General features: G+C 42.1%; 1 protein-coding gene across 1 annotated transcript in view; it reads right to left on the bottom strand.

The window, feature by feature from the left end:
• Nucleotides 1–20856, bottom strand: part of macrod2 (mono-ADP ribosylhydrolase 2) — a 1261723-nt gene that overhangs the window by 526424 nt on the left and 714443 nt on the right. The gene's annotated exons all lie outside the window — the stretch shown is intronic.

Raw genomic sequence — 20856 nt, forward strand, 5'->3', positions numbered from 1 at the left:
TTTATTTTTTTATTCTGAAAAACTCCCCAGTCCTTAACGATGACAAGCATACCTGTAACATGATGCAGCCACCACTATGCTTGAATATGGAGAGTGGTACTCAGTTACTGTATGTCTTGTATTGAATTTGTCCAAAACATAATGCTTTGTATTTAGAACAAAAAGTGAAACGCTTTGACACATTTTTTTATAGTATTACTTTAGTGCCTTGTTGCAAACATGATGCATGTTTTAGAATATTTGTATTCTGAACAGTCTTTCTTTTTGTTCTGTGAATTAGGTTAGTATTGTGGACTAACTACAATGTCGTTTCTCCTATTCCAACCATTACACTCAGACTGTTCCAAAGTAACCATTGGCCTCATGGTGAAATCCCTGAGCAGTTTCCTTCCTCTCTGGTAACTGAGTTAGGAATGATGACTGTATCTTTGTAGTGACTGGGTGTGTTGATACACCATCCAAAGTGTAAATAACTTCACCATGCTCAAATGGATATTCAATGTCTGCTTTTTAAAAAAAATATATATATATTTTTTTAGCTATGTACCAATAGGTGTCCTTTTTGAGGCATTGGAAAACCTCCCTGGTCTTTGTGGTTGAATCTGTGTTAGAAATTCACTGTTTGACTGAGGGACCTTATATATGATTGCATGTGTGGGATACAGAGATTAGGTTGTCATTCAACAATCATGTTAAACACTATTGGAACTTATTATGTGACTTGTTAAACACATGTATCTTGCCTATGCTGCTCTGTACCATCACTCATTCATATATCCTTATGTACATATTCTTTATCCCCTTACACTGTGTATGACAGTAGTTTTTTTTGGAATTGTTAGGTTAGATTACTCGTTGGTTATTACTGTATTGTCGGAACTAGAAGCACAAGCATTTCGCTACACTCTCATTAACATCTGCTAACCATGTGTATGTGACAAATAACATTTGATTTGATTTGATTTGATTTACTCCTGAACTTATTTAGACTTGCCATAACAAAGGGGTTGAATACTTATTGACTTAATTTGTAAACCTTTTGAAGAAAGGTAAGTGTGTAAATCTAAATGTATTTTAAATTCAGGCTGTAACACATGTGGAGACAGTCAAGTGGTGTCAATACTTTCTGAAGGCACTGTACACACACACACACACACACACACACACACACAGCATCTGACCACTAGTCCTAATCCAAACCCAGACGGTGCTCTTTTGTTCAGTCAGTCACTTCTTCTCTCCATCAGGATATACAGTACAACATGTGTCCCAAGTGGCATCCTGTTCCCTATATAGTGCACTACATTTGGCCAGAGGGTAGGGTGCCATCTGGGACTCAGCCATAGTAGAGGACTGGCCTAGGGCACAGTCTTGTTTTTCTACTGAAGGAAGTAGCTCTTGGATGGATTTACGATTTGTATTATGACAAGCTAAACTGATACCAGCCAGACTACAGCAGTGAGGCAACCTGTCCCTAGATTGAAGCTCCAGACTCCAGAGAGAGCTGGGGAGAGAGAAAGAGAGGGACACAGAGAGTGAGATGGGGAGAGAGAGAGAATCGGAACTACACTAATGAGAGCTGTAGGACAACCTGTCCCTAGATTGAGGCTCCAGAGAGACAGGGCCTACGGATAGGAAGAGTGGAACATGCTGGGCGCTCTCAAACACACAGTGCAGTATATTTATGACAACCTGAAGCTGATACCAGACAACAGCTCAGGGCAACCTGTCACAAGACTACAGTAGCTATAGGGCTGAGGGGGCAAGCTGTCCCGACAGTGAGGAGACCAGGCCTGGGGAGTGGAAAATGTTGTGCTATCAAACCATGGCTCAAACCACATACTGAACAGTACAGAAAACAGAGCTGGTGGGCAAACTGTCCCAGGAGTGAGAATACAAGCATACTGGGTCGGGGCATAGCTCGGAAGATGCTGCTCTCAAGTCATGGCTCCAAATATACTAAACTGTACAATCCAAGACTAGAGAAGCAGAAGCTTGGGGATGTCTCTAGTGAGGTGCTAAGGACACATAACGCCTGGAGGGAGGAAGAATATGTGCTTATTGTGCTGTAACACATCAAATACAGTACAACTAATACACAATCTGCCTGAATGAGCCACTGTGGATGAGGTGAGTTTCACTCAGTTCGACATAAATCTATGCAATTACATCTTCCACTGGCAGTCAAAACAAAAACACAATCTATTCAATGTTTTTCTATGCATTTATCAAGTATGCTATTACACACTTTATTTTACAACATAACCACCAGGCAATTACAGTACCTAAACATGATAAATTACAGTACCTAAATATGATAAATTACAGTACCTAAACATGATAAATTACAGTACCTAAGCATGATAAATGATAGTACCTAAAAATGATAATGTGGTATTATTAAAAGCTAGTCAGATGTTCAGTTAGCTGCATGTGGTGGTGGATTAGCGACTCATTTGTCACTGGCACAACACATAAAACAGGGTGGCGCTAGCTGACAGATGCTAACAGATAGCATGCACACACGCACACGCATGCACGCACGCACACACATGCACACGCACACGCACACACACACACACACACACACAAATTGTTGGTGTTAGCTGACAGATGCTATATACAGATAGCAGCAACCCTTCATTAAAGCCTTAGGATAGTTGAATTACAGCACAGCTATTATTAACAGCTAGCCAGCTGTCCGATGCATATCTGCTTGCTTGATTACGGCATGTCCTGCCTAAAATATAGCAATACTGTAATACACAAGGAGGGGTGATTATTTGTGGTTTAACTGTGCTATGATCATAGGCAGGAGATGGTAGCCACATCTTTCAATTAGGCCACAATCCCAATGTAGCTAGTCTACTCGCACTGTTTACTTGGGCATCATTTGCATAATTTGCTTTACTTTATTTGGCATAATTTGCATAATTTGCTTCACTTAACTTGGGCATCATTTGCATAATTTGCTTCCTAATTCTGGTAGCTACCTTTTATGTATTGCCTTTGCTGAACCATACATTAACTGGTGATATAAAGGCGATGTATACAAGCTAGCTAGCTGCAGTGATCCACCAGTAACAGCTTTTAGAGATAGCAGTGGGTACATGCTTCAGAATGATAGGATATAGAGGTATTCTGCCTGCATACTCAGTGCTACATGGAGTCTGTGTTCACACCAGGGTGATTTTCATCTCTAAACATCCTAGTAGGCACACACTGGTTGAATCAACGTTGTTTCCACATCATTTCAATGAAATGACTTTGAACCAACATGGAAAAGACATTGAATTGACTTCTGTGCCCAGTGTAATGTTACTTGCAAAACCCACTGGGCAAAAATTGGTTGAATCAACATTGTTTCCAAGTAATTTCAACCCAAAGAAATCTATGTGATGACGTTGAATGAACATTGAAAATAATTGGATTTGCAAAAAGTCCTCAACGTAAGGGCATTTCCCATTTTTTCACCCAACTTTCAACCTAAATCCAATGACATGGGAAATGCTTTGTTGATTTCACATTGAATTCCCGTTTGTAGACAACTCAACCAAATGTAAATCAAAACTAGACGTTGAACTGACATCTGTGCCCTGTGGGAAGGTTATGTAGGTGTGATTTTAGCTTTCTAACCCTAAATGCGGTTAGCTGCTCAGGTGATCGATTGTTAACAACAAGTTTAGATAGGGGCAGCTCTATGCTCCAGCATGGAGGGAACCTGACAGCATAATCCTGCTAGATACTCACGGTGCAACAGGAAGCTACAGGGAGCCTGTGTACGCTCCTGGTGCTTATCATCTCTAAACATGTTTCATTTGACCACACAGCAGGTTGAAATCAGCTTTACAGCAGCGTAACAACATAACAACAAAGCAGATAGGCTATATGCAGCAGCAGGCAGAACTTAGTTAGCTAGCTCTCTCTCTCTTTCACACACACACACACACACACACACACACACACACACACAACACACACACACACACACACACACACACACACACACACACACACACACACACACACACACACACACACACACACACACACACACACACACACAGACACACACACACACAGACACACACACACACACACACACACACACACACACACACACACACACACACACACACACACACACACACACACACACACACACACACACACAGGCAGCACTTGAGTTAGCTAGCTCTCTCTTTCACACACACACACACACAGACACACACACAGACACACACACACACACACACACAGGCAGCACTTGAGTTAGCTAGCTCTCTCTTTCACACACACACACACACAGACACACACACAGACACACACACACACACACACACACACACAGGCAGCACTTGAGTTAGCTAGCTCCTGCCTTAGGAGAAGGGTAGTGATCTAGGGAAAGGCCTGATCTCTACAAAACCATTCAACCACTAAAGACTCTCTCTGCCTCTCCACCGTACAACTGGTTATCTTAATTGAATATCGAGCGCCAGATTGATCATTCGTTTAATACATGTGTAAATTGTTGATAAGACTTGGGGGTGGTTCCAGTTAAATTCAATCATCCTTTTTGATTTGAACAAAACTTTCTATACATATGTGCCCATGATAGAGTGGTTAGAAAGCAACTTTCTGGACCTGAATGCCAAAACATTAAAGAGATAGAGGTGATCAAAGTTGATCACCATAACATGAGAACATATATGTCTTCATCACTGGAAAAGATAAACAGTTGAGTTTGATATCATGTAAAAGCTTTACAAACAGGGTTTTTGAACTACTTGATCATTTAAAAAAAGAAAAAAGATTTAACATCAATTATATAAAAAATGATATACAGTATTTATAATTTTGGCATAATACGCTGTACTGTAGCTTAGACCCTATTTGACATAATCTGAGGTTTAGATAATTGACATTAAAGGATAAAAATGAAAAAAACAAAAAACATTTTAGACCTTTATGATACAGCCTGGATTGGAACCAGGGTGTCTGTAATGACTCCTCTAACACTGAGATGCTGTGCCATAGACCTCTGTGCCACTCGGGAGCCCATGTATGAAAAGTTTTGTTCAAAACAGAATGGGTGCGGTCGAAAAGCGATGGGGGGTTAGGGGAAATAGATGAAGAGGCATTAAAGCCCCAATGTTAAGAACTCTGGTTCCCCTTCAGTGCGGAGTCACTATGATGTTTGAGTACAAAATTATAATTTGAATGTATGCTAATTCTATGCTAATGTTCTAATACTGAGATCAAAAGAGAAAGTGCAAAAGTGCTGAGTTAAAACGGCATCCAAACACTTCACAAACGGTTTCCATCAAACTGCTTGTGCTTTGCAAAGCCTGCGTCCATTGTTAGATCTTCTCTCTGAAAAATATCATTCTAATTCCAGAAAGGTCACACTTTAGTCACAGCTCTTGACCCCCAATATAACATACTGTACATATAATTCATTTAGAATTTAATAAGATCTCTATGAAACCATAGATGTGTTAGCCGTTGGTTCAACCCCAATAGGCCATATGTGTCCTTGGGTAACTTAAAAGGTGCAAATAAAACATATTATTAAATGTGTTAGCAGTTGGTTCAGATAAATGTACTCCCCTTCATAACCAGTAGCTCCTGAGTTGTAAGAGGAACCATTACAACAAAGTGCTTTAAGGTTCCTCTAAGGTTTGTGAGAGAGGTGAGGAATGGCAGGACCAAGGATGGAGAAAGAAAGGATTTCATGGCCCAGCAGTTCATTAGGCCTAATTAACAGCTGATCAGGTGATGATGGGTGGCTACAGCACGTCACTAAGAAATACATTTCATCTCATCAAGCTCTGATTATTTGAATCAGCTGTGTAGTGCTAGGGTAAAAAACTAAATGTGCACCCGGGGGGCAGGACCGAGTTTGGGAAATCCTGCCCTGAGTAGTGCACCACTTTTGACTAGGGCCCGTTCAATCCCTTTAATGTTACTAATTCTAACTAAAGACAGAGGGGACATCTTTAGTTAGAGGGGACGTCAGTTACGTAAGCGTAAACTCAGTAACATAATCTGATTACTTTTAGATTACTGGCTCCTTAAGTGGCATTAGAAGAAGACACAAAGGATCAAACAAAAGCATTTGTGAGTCAGCATAGTGGTCTCTGACATCATAGTGGTCTCTGACATCATAGTGGTCTCTGACATCATAGTGACCTCTGACACCATTGTGGCTCTGACTTGTGATCAGACCTGCTCAGGTGGAACAAACTTAAACTTGCACCTTTTTTCAATGCTGAATTGAATGTCATTTAGAGAAGAGAAAGGTGTCATAATGTAATCCTTTCTGAATTGAAAAGTAATCCAATAAGTAACCATCTAGTTTTTCAAATGTATCTGTTCTCTGCAGTAGTGGTGCGTGGGTAAAATCACTGTGGAAGCCAAGCCAGTGAAAAGCCATATCACAGCATATGTTGTGATAATTGCGTTGTTTGCTCTATAACCCCTTCGTTCATACGCCACCATGACATACAATAAGGCTGTGACAACAAAAAGACAACAGTCACACAGTGGCGGAATACATTCAACTACACAAACATTTGTTTTATCACAAAACTGGAGAGCAACATCTGTCCGGTGAAGTCCACAAAGCAAACATTGCATGTAACAAACAGTATTGCATGTAACAAGCAGTATGGTCAAGGAAGTTAATGTTTTTGACAGTTTACTAAACAACTACTGATGTAGAACCAGGGAGTTACCTCCAGTCAGCACAACAACTACTGATGTAGAACCAGGGAGATACCTCCAGTCAGCACAACAACTACTGATGTAGAATCAGGGAGATACCTCCAGTCAGCACAACAACTACTGATGTAGAACCAGGGAGATACCTCCAGTCAGCACAACAACTACTGATGTAGAACCAGGGAGATACCTCCAGTCAGCACAACAACTACTGATGTAGAACCAGGGAGATACCTCCAGTCTGATGTAGAACCAGGGAGTTACCTCCAGTCTGATGTAGAACCAGGGAGATACCTCCAGTCAGCACAACAACTACTGATGTAGAACCAGGGAGATACCTCCAGTCTGATGTAGAACCAGGGAGTTACCTCCAGTCAGCACAACAACTACTGATGTAGAACCAGGGAGATACCTCCAGTCAGCACAACAACTACTGATGTAGAACCAGGGAGATACCTCCAGTCAGCACAACAACTACTGATGTAGAACCAGTGAGATACCTCCAGTCAGCACAACAACTACTGATGTAGAACCAGGGAGATACCTCCAGTCAGCACAACAACTACTGATGTAGAACCAGGGAGATACCTCCAGTCAGCACAACAACTACTGATGTAGAACCAGGGAGATACCTCCAGTCAGCACAACAACTACTGATGTAGAATCAGGGAGATACCTCCAGTCAGCACAACAACTACTGATGTAGAACAAGGGAGATACCTCCAGTCAGCACAACAACTACTGATGTAGAACCAGGAAGATACCTCCAGTCAGCACAGCAACTACTGATGTAGAACCAGGGAGATACCTCCAGTCTGATGTAGAACCAGGGAGATACCTCCAGTCAGCACAACAACTACTGATGTAAAACCAGGAAGATACCTCCAGTCAGCACAGCAACTACTGATGTAGAACCAGGGAGATACCTCCAGTCAGCACAAAGACAACAGGAGCACTGCTTCCACTATTCCAGAACCATTTCAACTTAAACATCATCAAATCAACAAGGCTATATATGCTTAGTTTAATACACTGAAACCAAAGTTAAAGATACCAAACACTATTTAGCCCAATCAATGTTGCTAAATATCATGTGGCTGTCCATGGGACTGATTTCTGTCTGTCTGTCTGTCTGCCTGCCTGCCTGCCTGCCTGTCTGTCTGTCTGTCTGTCTGTCTGTCTGTCTGTCTGTCTGTCTGTCTGTCTGTCTGTCTGTCTGTCTGTCTGTCTGTCTGTCTGCCTGCCTGCCTGCCTGCCTGTCTGTCTGTCTGTCTGTCTGTCTGTCTGTCTGTCTGTCTGTCTGTCTGTCTGTCTGTCTGTCTGTCTGTCTGTCTGTCTGTCTGTCTGTCTGTCTGTCTGTCTGTCTGTCTGTCTGTCTGTCTGTCTGTCTGTCTGTCTGTCCCTCCAACCCTCCAATTATGTGTAGATTGATGAGGGGGAAAAAATTATGTAATACATTTTAGAATAAGGCGGTAACGTAACAAACTGTGGAAAAAGTCAAGGGGTCTGAATACTTTCCGAATGCACTGTATATGAATTTATGGTCAGATCAGAATCACCATCATAATCATTGGCCTGTACATAGAATTAAGTCAAAACCACAAGTCCAAATCCACATCTCCATCCATTGCATAGGAAAGGTCTGATTTAGCAACTACTACAGGACATCAACACAAGCAGACCAGAAACAGACACATTTTTTTGATGACATTTTGCTCAGGATTTGATTGGTGTGAAGCCAAATCCAAACTGGCCTGCCTTGGGGGGCGTTTTGCTGAACAAAGCCAATCCACAGTTGAGCTCAGCTCAACGCTGATTGGTTAATTATTATTTTATTTATTTATTTATCAAGGGAGGCCAAATGCTTGCTGGCATCAATCAATCAAATTCTACAGCGGCAACAGCCATACTCTGCTGTTCCAGACAGCATCAAATACATGGGCTACAGACACTGAGACAGGGGGCGCTGTTTCCCTTGCTCGGATGATTTCTCCGGTGAGAGTCAGCCACTTGTGAATTTACAGAAAATTATGAAAACACAGAGAGAGACAAAATAGAAAATATTTGTATGACATTTTTTAATTCGTCAAATATTTGGGGACGCCTTGTGTCCCTTGGCTTCCATGAATAGACACCACTGGTCCTCTGATTACAATATTTTTGCTGGTAATTTAACTGATTGCACGTAAACCCTGGGAATAGGTCACCATTTTTGACCCAGACCTCTTCTCATTTGGCTATGGCACTTCAAACCAGGACGTACTTCATATCACAATGCCATCGACATTACGCCTCTCCCCTCTGCGTATGCAAATACGAACAGCTGCATGTTGAGATTTGAACTAGCAGTGACCATCACAAACGGGGGAAAAGGGAAAAAGGATAAGAAACATGTACATTTTGATTTAGCTTGTTTGATGTTTTCAAATACACTTCAAAGCAGTTGGGGACTGAGTGAGGAGCGGCCTGGTGTGGGCTGTGTGGGTGGGATATGGATGAGAATGTCTGCGTCCCAAATGGCACCCTATTCCCTATATAGTGCACTACTTTTGGCCAGGACCAATCAAAAGTAGTGCACTATATAGGGAATATAGTAACATTTGGGATGCATCCACTGTCTTTGTTTGTATCACAGCAGCACATCAAACACCTGTTAGAACACAACTCAAAATGCTAATTAGCTCAAATACTAACGAGTCTACGTAATTGAAGATAGGTGTATAATTTAGTACACCAGCCATGCATGATAACAAACACTTGTAAATATAGGTAAATATAAGTAAACATGGTACATGGTGTGAACATGTAATGTATAAACATACATCATTTCCATGTAACAAAAGCATGAGGGAAAATAACTTGCCAAACCACAAATTGAATTTCAAATTGAATTACAAATTGAACTGAGAGCATTTCTGTGAACATGCCAATGTTTGGATTTTTCACATCAATGTAAATTCAGAATATTTTCCTTATCGATTCCCCTGTCCCTTTGTAGCTGAGCCAGAGGGAGAACATATGTGAGTGTAATGTTTACTGTACATTTTTATTGTTGATTTCACTTTTGATTATTATCTACTTAACTTGCTTTGGCAATGTTAATATATGTTTCCCATGCCAATAATGCCCTTCAATTGAAAAATGTAAATTGAATTGAGAGACACAGAGAGAGAGGAGAGAGAGAGACACCATTGTAAATACAATCTATATTTATGTTTATTTATTTAACATTTTGTACCTTAACTATTTGCACATAATTTCAACACTGTATATAATATGACATTTGAATTTTTTACAATTATTTTGGAACTTTTGTGTAATGTTAACTGTTAATTTTTATTGTTTATTTCACTTTTGCTTATTATCTACTTCACTTGATTTGGCAATGTTACCATATGTTTCCCATGCCAATAAAGCCCCTTAAATTGAAATTGAATTGAGAGAAAGAGAGAGACAGAGCAAGACAGAGAGACAGAGAGACAAAGAGAGAGAGAGAGAGAGAGAGAGAGAGAGAGAGAGAGATTACACTTTAGTGCAATGTTAACTGTTCATTTTAACTGTTTATTTCACTTTTGTATATTATCAACCTCACTTGCTTTGGCAATGTTAACACATGTTTCCCATGCCAATAAAGCCCCTTGAATTGAATTGAGAGAGAGAGAGAGAGAGAGAGAGAGAGAGAGAGAGAGATCAGGAGAAAGAGCAGGACAAAGAGAGGGATAGATCAAAAAAAGGAAGAACAAAGCTAATTTTCCTGTCCCTTTGTAGCTGAGCCAGAGAGAGAGAGACACACACACACACAGAGAGAGATAGTTACAACAAGGTATACAGACATAATATGACATTTGAAATGTATTTATTTTTGGGGAACTTCTATGAGTGTAATGTTTTCTGTAAATTGTTATTGTTTATTTCACTTTTGTTTAGTATCTACTTCACTTGCTTTGGCAATATTACCATATGTTTCCCATGCCAATAAAGCCCTTAAATTGAAATTGAATTGAACTGAGAGAGAGAGAGGGGAGAGAGGTGCAGAGAGAAAGAGAGAGAGAGAGAGAGAGAGAGAGGGGAGAGAGGTACAGAGAGAAAGAGAGAGAGAGAGAGAGAGAGAGAGAAAGGGGAGAGAGAGGTACAGAGAGAAAGAGAGAGAGGGGGAGAGAGGTACAGAGAGAAAGAGAGAGAGGTACAGAGAGAAAGAGAGAGGGGAGAGAGAGAGGGGAGAGAGGTACAGAGAGAGAGAGAGAGGGGAGAGAGGTACAGAGAGAAAGAGAGAGAGAGAGAGAGAGAGGGGAGAGAGAGGTACAGAGAGAAGAGAGAGAGAGAGAGAGAGAGAGAGGAGAGAGAGAGGTACAGAGAGAAAGAAAGAGAGAGAGAGAGAGAGGGGGAGAGAGAGGTACAGAGAGAAAGAGAGAGAGAGGGGGAGAGAGGTACAGAGAGAAAGAGAGAGAGAGGGAGAGAGGTACAGAGAGAAAGAGAGAGGGGAGAGAGAGAGAGGGGAGAGAGGTACAGAGAGAGAGAGAGGGAGAGAGAGAGGGGAGAGAGGTACAGAGAGAGAGAGAGAGGGGAGAGAGGTACAGAGAGAAAGAGAGAGGGGAGAGAGGTACAGAGAGAAAGAGAGAGAGAGGGAGAGAGGTACAGAGAGAAAGAGAGAGGGAGAGAGGTACAGAGAGAAAGAGAGAGGGAGAGAGGTACAGAGAGAAAAGAGAGAGGGGAGAGAGGTACAGAGAGAAAGAGAGAGGGAGAGAGAGGTACAGAGAGAAAGAGAGAGGGGAGAGAGGTACAGAGAGAAAGAGAGAGGGGAGAGAGGTACAGAGAGAAAGAGAGAGAGGGAGAGAGGTACAGAGAGAAAGAGAGAGGGGAGAGAGGTACAGAGAGAAAGAGAGAGGGGAGAGAGGTACAGAGAGAAAGAGAGAGGGGAGAGAGGGGAGAGAGGTACAGAGAGAAAGAGAGAGGGGGGAGAGAGGTACAGAGAGAAAGAGAGAGGGGAGAGAGGTACAGAGAGAAAGAGAGAGGGGAGAGAGGTACAGAGAGAGAGAGAGGGAGAGAGGTACAGAGAGAAAGAGAGAGGGGAGAGAGGTACAGAGAGAAAGAGAGAGAGGGGAGAGAGGTACAGAGAGAAAGAGAGAGGGAGAGAGGTACAGAGAGAAAGAGAGAGGGGAGAGAGGTACAGAGAGAAAGAGAGAGGGGAGAGAGGTACAGAGAGAAAGAGAGAGGGGAGAGAGGTACAGAGAGAAAAGAGAGGGGAGAGAGGTACAGAGAGAAAGAGAGAGAGAGAGAGAGAGGGGAGAGAGGTACAGAGAGAAAGAGAGAGAGAGAGGGAGAGAGAGGGGAGAGAGGTACAGAGAGAGAGAGAGAGAAAGAGAGAGGGGAGAGAGGTACAGAGAGAGAGAGAGGGGAGAGAGGTACAGAGAGAAAAGAGAGGGGGAGAGAGGTACAGAGAGAAAGAGAGAGAGGGGAGAGAGGTACAGAGAGAAAAGAGAGAGGGGAGAGAGGTACAGAGAGAAAGAGAGAGGGGAGAGAGGTACAGAGAGAGAAAGAGAGAGGGGAGAGAGGTACAGAGAGAAAGAGAGAGGGGGAGAGAGGTACAGAGAGAAAGAGAGAGGGGAGAGAGGTACAGAGAGAAAGAGAGAGGGGAGAGAGGTACAGAGAGAAAGAGAGAGGGGAGAGAGGTACAGAGAGAAAGAGAGAGGGGAGAGAGGTACAGAGAGAGAAGGGAGAGAGGAGAGAGAGAGAGAGAGGAGAGAGAGAGAGAGAGAGAGGAGAGAGGTACAGAGAGAAAGAGAGAGAAAGAGAGAGAGAGAGGGAGAGAGGTACAGAGAGAAAGAGAGAGAGAGAGAGAGAGAGAGGGGAGAGAGGTACAGAGAGAAGAGAGAGAGAGAGAGGGGAGAGAGGAGAGAGAGTACAGAGAGAAAGAGAGAGGGGAGAGAGGTACAGAGAGAGAGAGGGGAGAGAGAGAGAGAGAGAGGGGAGAGAGAGAGAGAAAGAGAGAGGGGAGAGAGGTACAGAGAGAAGAGAGAGAGAGAGAGAGAGAGAGGGAGAGAGGTACAGAGAGAAGAGAGAGAGAGAGAGAGAGAGAGGAGAGAGAGGGGAGAGAGGTACAGAGAGAAAGAGAGAGAGAGAGAGGAGAGAGGTACAGAGAGAGAGAGAGAGAGAGAGAGAGAGAGAGAGAGAGAAAGAGAGAGAGGGGAGAGAGGTACAGAGAGAGAGGAGAGAGAGAGGGGAGAGAGAGGGGGAGAGAGAAGAGAAAGAGAGAGAGGGGAGAGAGGTACAGAGAGAGAGAGAGAGAGAGGGGAGAGAGAGAGAGGGAGAGAGAGAGGGGAGAGAGGTACAGAGAGAGAGAGAGAGAGGGGAGAGAGAGAGGGAGAGAGGGAGAGAGAGAAAGAGAGAGGAGAGAGAGAGAGGGAGAGAGGTACAGAGAGAGAGAGAGGAGAGAGAGGAGAGAGAGAGGGGAGAGAGGTACAGAGAGAGAAGAGAGAGAGGAGAGAAAGAGAGAGAGGAGAGAAAGAGAGAGAGGAGAGAAAGAGAGAGAGGAGAGAAAGAGAGAGAGGAGAGAAAGAGAGAGAGAGAGAGGAGAGAGAGAGAGAGGAGAGAAAGAGAGAGGGATCAAGAAAATGAAGAAAAACAAAGCATTTCAAAACTGATCTAAAACTAGAAGTGCTACTTCTCAACAGAGCATCTTGCTGTCGGTCTTTCTGTAGGTCTCTGGGGTTGGGGACGTAAATATTCTCTTCCCCTCTTCCTGTCAGTCCAGCCTGTTGGCATGGTAATGAAGGAACCTCAGCAGTATCAGGCAGTGTTTATGTCTCGGGTTGGTGTGGAGGTGGAGTGTGTGCGTGTGTGTGCAGCTGTGCGTGCGTGTTTGAGAATGCGTGCATATTCACGTGTGTGTGTGTGTGTTGGCCTGCGTACAAGCCTCCTCTACGGCCATACTCAACATCCAGAAACAGCTACACACTCCAGACTGCTGCCTGAATAATTACTACCATCAGTTGGTAGAGCATGGCTTGCAACGCCAGGGATAGTGGGTTCCACTCCCAGGACCACCCATACGTAAAATGTATGCACACAAGATACTTCAAACTGGATTAGATCGGGGGGGTTTCTGACTCACCTACACACAATACCCCATAATGACAAAATGAAAACAGGTTTTTGAAATATAGAATTATCTCATTTACAGTACATAAATATTCACACCCCTGAGTCATGTTAGAATCATCCTTTGGCAGCAATTACAGCTGTGAGCCTTTCTGGATAAGTCTCTAAGAGCTTTGCACACCTGGATTGTACAATATTTGCTATATATTACTTTTTAAAATTCTTCAAGCTCTGTGAAGTTGATCATTGCAGTCTTTGTCATAGATTTTCAAGCCGATTTAAGTCCAAACTAAAAGTAGGCCACTCAGGAACATTCAATGTCGCCTTGGAAAGCAACTCTGGTGTATATTTGGCCTGGTTATTGTGCAAAGCTGTCATCAAGGAAAAGGGTGGCTACTTTGAAGAATCTCAAATCTCAAATACAAAGTATATTTTGATTTGTTTAACACTTTTTTGGATACTACATGATTTCATATGTGTTATTTCATAGTTTTTATGTCTTCACTATTATTCTACAATGTATAAAATAATACAAATAAAGAAAAACCCTGGAATGAGTAGGTGTGTCCAAACTGGTACTGTATACACACTACCAGTCAAATGTTTTACAACACAGACTCATTCAAGGGTTTTTCTTTATTTGGACTATTTTATACATTGTAGAATAATAGTGAAGACATAAAAACTATGAAATAACACAGATGAAATCATGTGGTAACCAAAAAAGTGTTTAACAAATGAAAATATATGTTATATTTGAGATTCTTCAAATAGCCAGCTGTACAGCTGCAAAGCTGTAAGCTACTGTATGGTAGAAACAACATCCAATACCTTTCAAATAAGTTGCAGTGGAAAAATAACAGATTTTCACTTTCATGGTAGACAAAAGATAATAGTACATCTTTTGATTTTACTTCTCAAAGAGCAAAGGTCACTGTTGTTAGATCCCTGAACATTTCAGAGAATCGTCTGGTGATTCCAGAGGATCGTAAAAATATATTCCTACGCATGACCTTGTGTTTGAACTGGCCTCAGGTTCACTTAGCTACACACAATTACGATACATACTAAAGCCAATGTCATGACACCGGGCTGCAGAGCGCCTTGTTTTCTCTGCTTTGATAACAACAATCTATAACTCTCAAGATGTTGTGATATGAACAAAGAGTGGATGCATCCAAAGTGGCACCCTACTTCCTGTGTAGTTCACAGATTTTGACCCAAAAGTAGTGCTTTAAATAGGGAATCGGGTGCCATTTGTGTCTCTATCTATTCCCTGTTCGCCCAGAGAACATACTGTACATCAACATTAGTCAGAAGAACCATAACAAGCTGGCTAGTTACTGACCCTCCAACCCTGTGGGGAGTGTTTAATGTGTCTTACAGTGTAACACAAGCTGGCTAGTTACTGACCCTCCAACCCTGTGGGGAGTGTTTAATGTGTCTTACAGTGTAACACAAGCTGGCTAGTTACTGACCCTCCAACCCTGTGGGGAGTGTTTAATGTGTCTTACAGTGTAACACAAGCTGGCTAGTTACTGACCCTCCAACCCTGTGGGGAGTGTTTAATGTGTCTTACAGTGTAACACAAGCTGGCTAGTTACTGACCCTCCAACCCTGTGGGGAGTGTTTAATGTGTCTTACAGTGTAACACAAGCTGGCTAGTATTACATTTGCATACTGAAGTTACACTCAAGGTTGTCTGTGTTTACTATTCCGACTAGAGACTAAAGACATGATTAAAGATGCACTCTGAGATCTTAAGCACAATAAATTCATAACATATTGTACAGATTACTTTGATTTATGTATTTTTTCAAGACATAACATACAAATTGCTTTAAAAAAAAATATATATATATATTTTTTTTTTTTGCAGGACGTAACATATCACACTAAATGGATGACATAATGCACAATTGGATGATGTAGTACACAAAAAACAGGGACCAGTTTTGGCTCATATGCACCACTTTCAAAACTACTGGCTGAAATTATACATTGCAGGCAGGGAGTGCAGGTCCATACAAACGCATATGCATACTAGAGCTGACCCCAATTAGTCGAATGGTCAATTGCTTGTTCGTTAGGCTGTTGGTCGACTGAGATTGTTTTAGTCGAGCAGTAACAAATAAAGGGGTGCAACTTTCACTGGGGAAAGACAAAAATGCAATTTCAGAATGTAGGACATCTCCCCCCCACATTCTGAAGTTTTGTCCCGACCAGATTTATAATTGGAATGTGATACAAAACAGGGCAATACTGTGCTTTAGGACCATGCGGAAGGCCTCCGAGTTGTCAGGTAGGCTGTTAAGAGTGTTCATCCGACAGGATAAAAAATACAAATTATAATTATGTCCCCTCCACTTGCACCCCTGAACAAATATATATATTTTTAAAAAATATATATATATATATAAAATATTTGCGCCCATCTCAGTGAACTAATCCATTGCGGAGGCATAGACTAAAAGCCAATTTATGCTTAATACGAAAAATGTGGTCGGAGGCTCCATATGGAGGGTAGTGACGAAATTGCGTAGCTTTCAGAGCCATGCAGAGCCCAAATCGAGCTCCGTATCGCATCGCCATGCACCTCCTACATTTTTGAACAATGCGAGGGGCTCTATATAACTCTGCATTGACATGATTGGTTGATGGTAGGTAGGGGCGGTACATCCTGTAGAAAATACAAACTCACTTCCTTGACAACAGCTCTGCACTGCACCGTGAAGCACAATAAGTATGAATGTCCTGACTTCTGCAGAGGTCGTATCACTGTAAATGCTGCATGGCCAATGCAGACGTCGGATTGCACAATGCACTTCTCTCAAGAATGCACACTCTTCTGCCAATTTGTGCACATTCATTGTTTTTTATTTTTTATTTATTTGACTTTTATTTAACCAGGCTAGTCAGTTAAGAACAAATTCTTATTTACAATGACGGCCTACCAAAAGGCAAAAGGCCTCCTGCGGGGACTGGGATTAAACATACTAAATGAAATACAAATATAGGACAAAACACACATCAAGACAAGAGAGACAACACAACACTATATAGAGACCTAAGACCACAACATAGCATGGCAGCAACAAATGAAAACACAGCATGGTAGCAACACAACATGACAACAACATGGTAGCAACACAACATGGCAGCAGCACAACATGGTAGGAGCACAAAACATGGTACAAACATGTTTTGTGCTCCAGACAACAGCACAAAGGGCAAGAAGGTAGAGACAACAATACATCCCACAAAGCAGACACAACTGTCAGTAAGAGTGTCCATGATAGAGTCTTTGAATGAAGAGATTGAGATAAAACTGTCCAGTGTGAGTGTTTGTTGCAGCTCGTTCCAGTCACTTGCTGCAGCGAACTGCAAACTAGGAGCGACCCAGGGATGTGTGTGTGCTTTGGGGACCTTTAACAGAAAGTGACTGGCAGAACGGGTGTTGTATGTGGAGGATGAGGGCTGCAGTAGGTGTCTCAGATAGAGGGAGAGTGAGGTTTCATAACTCATAAATTATTGTTTCATGTCTATCATTTCCCCCATTACATGTATCACCAGTAGTACATTTACCGTTAATTCCTATAATTTCCTATCTACCATGTTTGTTACTTTGGTTATGGTAATTTATGTTAATGAATTCAATATTATTATTCCAGTCTTCCCATTATCATTGTCAGAGTGGACATATTGTTTGCAGTGTGCACAACATATGCTACACTTGTGAGAAACAAGTTTTGGTGTGCGCACAAATGTAGGCATATAAATGTTCGCATTGGGGGATCTGATCATTTTTCTGATTGGCTTCATGCCCCACCTCTAATAACCTGTGGAGCTTATCAAAGTAAAGTTTTCTTCACCTCAAACATTGAGAACGACAATACTTCAATGTATTTAAAAAATCTTTCCAGCTGTCTCCCTTTCGATAACCACTCAGCGTGAAAGGGAAAAATGTAATGCTCTGGTCCAGTGGAAACGTCATAAAACAGGCCTACCTGATTACTTCTTATCAGTGTTTGACTTGGACTGAAATAGGTGCCGGTACTCATTTTGGGTGCTGGAACTGTTTATATTTAGGTGCAGGAACTCCACAATACTTTTATTTAATATTCTAGAAGAGGAACAGGAGCTCAAGCAGTAGAACATTTGAGGTGCCGGTACTCAGCTCCAGTGAGCTCCTGTCCGAGTCAAGCACTGCTTCTTATCCCTTGCACAAATAGCCTACAGCTGTGTCTGTCCCGAGCTCACTGGAGCTGGGAAACTCTGAGGGCCCAGAATATGTTATACAATGTTGCAAGTTCGCTAGCCGAGCTTCTGGCTGGACCAAAGTTAAAAGTTGATACGATGTTCCTTTGCAGACAGGCCATGTGTAGCCAATGTGATTCATAGGATATTTATCAGGATATATTTTATCAGGATAAGCTCGATCTGCAGGCTGCAATGTTTTCACTTGTTGGCTTTATGTAGGCAATTCTTACATAGTTGGCAATGGCAATATACAGTGCCTTTTGGGAAAGTATTCAGACCCCTTGACTTTTTCCACATGTTGTTACGTTACAGCCATATTAAAAAAAAAATTTTTTTTTTAAATTACCTCATCATTCTACATACAACACCCCTTAATGACAAAGCAAAAACAGGTTTTTAGACATTTTGGCAAATTAAAAAGTAAAAACACTGAAATATCACATTTACGCAAGTATTCAGACCCTTTACTCAGTACTTTGTTGTAGCACCTTTTGCAGCAATTACAGCATCGAGTCATCTTGGGTATGATGCTACAAGCTTGGCACACCTGTATGTGGGGAGTTTCTTCTATTCTTCTCTGCAGATCCTCCCAAGCTCTGTCAGGCTGGATGGGGAGCGTTGCTGCACAGCTATTTTCAGGTCTCTCCAGAGATGTTAGATCCGGTTCAAGTCCGGGCTCTGGTTGGGCCACCCAAAGACATTCAGAGACTTGTCCCGAAGCCTCTCCTGCGTTGTCTTGGCTGTGTGCTTAGGGTCGTAGTCCTGTTCGAAGTTGAACCTTCGCCCCAGTCTGAGGTCCTGAGCTCTCTGGAGCGGGGTTTCATCAAGGATCTCTTTGTAGGTTGCTCCGTTCACCTTTGCCTCGATCCTGACTATTCTCCCAGTCCCTGCCATTAAAAAACATCACCACAACATGATGCTGCCACCAACATGCTTCACAGTAGGGATCGTGCCAGGTTTCCTCCAGACGTGATCCTTGGCATTCAGGCTTCAATCTTGGTTTCATCAGACCAAAGAATATTGTTTCTCAAGATTCCTTTCGGCAAACACCAAGCAGGCTGTCATGTGCCTTTTACCGAGTAAAGGCCTGATTGGTAAAGTGCTGCAGAGAAGGTTGTCCTTCTGGAAAGTTCTCCCATCTCCACAGAGGAACTCAAATGCTCTGTCAGAGTGATCATCGGGTTCTTGGTCACCTCCCTGACCAATGCCCTTATCCCCGATTGCTCAGTTTGGCCAGACATCCAGCTCTTGGTGGTTCCAAACTTCTTCCTTTAAAGAATGATGGAGGCCACTGTGTTGTTGGGCACCTTCAATGCTGCAGACATTTTTTGCTGTACTTCCCCAGATCTGTGCCTCAACAAAATCCTGTCTCAGACCACTACGGACAATTCCTTTGACCTCATGGCTTGGTTTTTGCTCTGACATGCACTGTCAACTGTAGGACCTTCTATAGACAGGTGTGTGCCTTTCCAAATCATGTCTAATCAATTGAATTTACCACAGGTGGACTCATCTCAAGGATGATCAATGAAAACAGGAAGCAACTGAGTTCAATTCCGAGTCTCATAGCAAAGGGCCTGACTACTTATGTAAATAAGGTATTTCTGTTTTTTATTTCTAATACATCTGAGAAAAAAAAAATGTTTTCGCTTTGTCATTACGGGGTATTATGTGCAGATTGTTGAGGAAATGTTTTTATTTAATCCATTTTAGAATTAGGCTGTAACATAAAAGTAAAGGGGTCAAATCAAATCAAACTTTATTAGACACGTGCCGAATACAACAAGTGTAGACTTTACCGTGATGTAAATTGTCCGGTGGAGAAATTATGAATTGTTTAGCAGTCTAATGGCTTGGGGGTAGAAACTGTTAAGGAGCCTTTTGGTCCTAGACTTGCGCTCCAGTACCGCTTGTCGTGCGGTAGCAGAGAGAACAGTCTATAACTCCTCTGACACCGGCTATTATATAGGTCCTGGATAGCAGAAGCCGAGCAGTACCATACCAGTCTGAATACTTTCTGAAGACACTAAGTTACTTTTTATGTTTGTATCATTTTCATTTAGATTTGGATACAATTGTGATTAACCACATGACAATGATTTTGAGATATGAAGACCTGATTATAAATAAAATTAAACTATTTCAGGAAAATGTGCATATGAAAACCATAACTGACACGCAGATCTGTAGAAATGTTAAGATAAATTGGCATTCCACATGATAAAGATTGTAGACTGCTCATGTAGCCTATTACCGGTAACTTCAGGAGACTAAAGGCAGAATCTGCGAAAGCCAGCAAGAGCGGGAGGAGAATACTTGTGTCAGGTTAAGTTTGTTTTCTTCTGGTTATCTAGATCTCTGGCGCCCTCTTGAGGAATTTGTCTTATTTCACTAAACCGGAAGTTTTAAGCATCAGACAAGCTCAATACATATAGCTCATTTTATTAAAACACATAGGATGTGTCTATAAATGGAAAAATACATGTTTAAACATTTAGACTAATTGATTAGTCGAAAGAACAGACAATTTTTGGTCGACCACACTCTCGGGCACACACACACAATGAGACTCACACTCACACACAAGCACACCACACACACAGGACCAGGTCCACAGCGCAGGGAGATAATGGAATTCTTATCTTCACACAGCGGTGATGCCATTAACTCCAAATAAACTCCTCAAACTCTATTACAGAGGCAGAGAGAAAATGGCAGTATATCTCTTGACAGGCATAACTGCTGCATTAAAATGAGAAGAGAAAGAGAGGGGGG

This window comes from Oncorhynchus tshawytscha, linkage group LG01 (assembly GCF_018296145.1).
Source record: "Oncorhynchus tshawytscha isolate Ot180627B linkage group LG01, Otsh_v2.0, whole genome shotgun sequence".
NCBI classification, from domain to species: domain Eukaryota; kingdom Metazoa; phylum Chordata; class Actinopteri; order Salmoniformes; family Salmonidae; genus Oncorhynchus; species Oncorhynchus tshawytscha.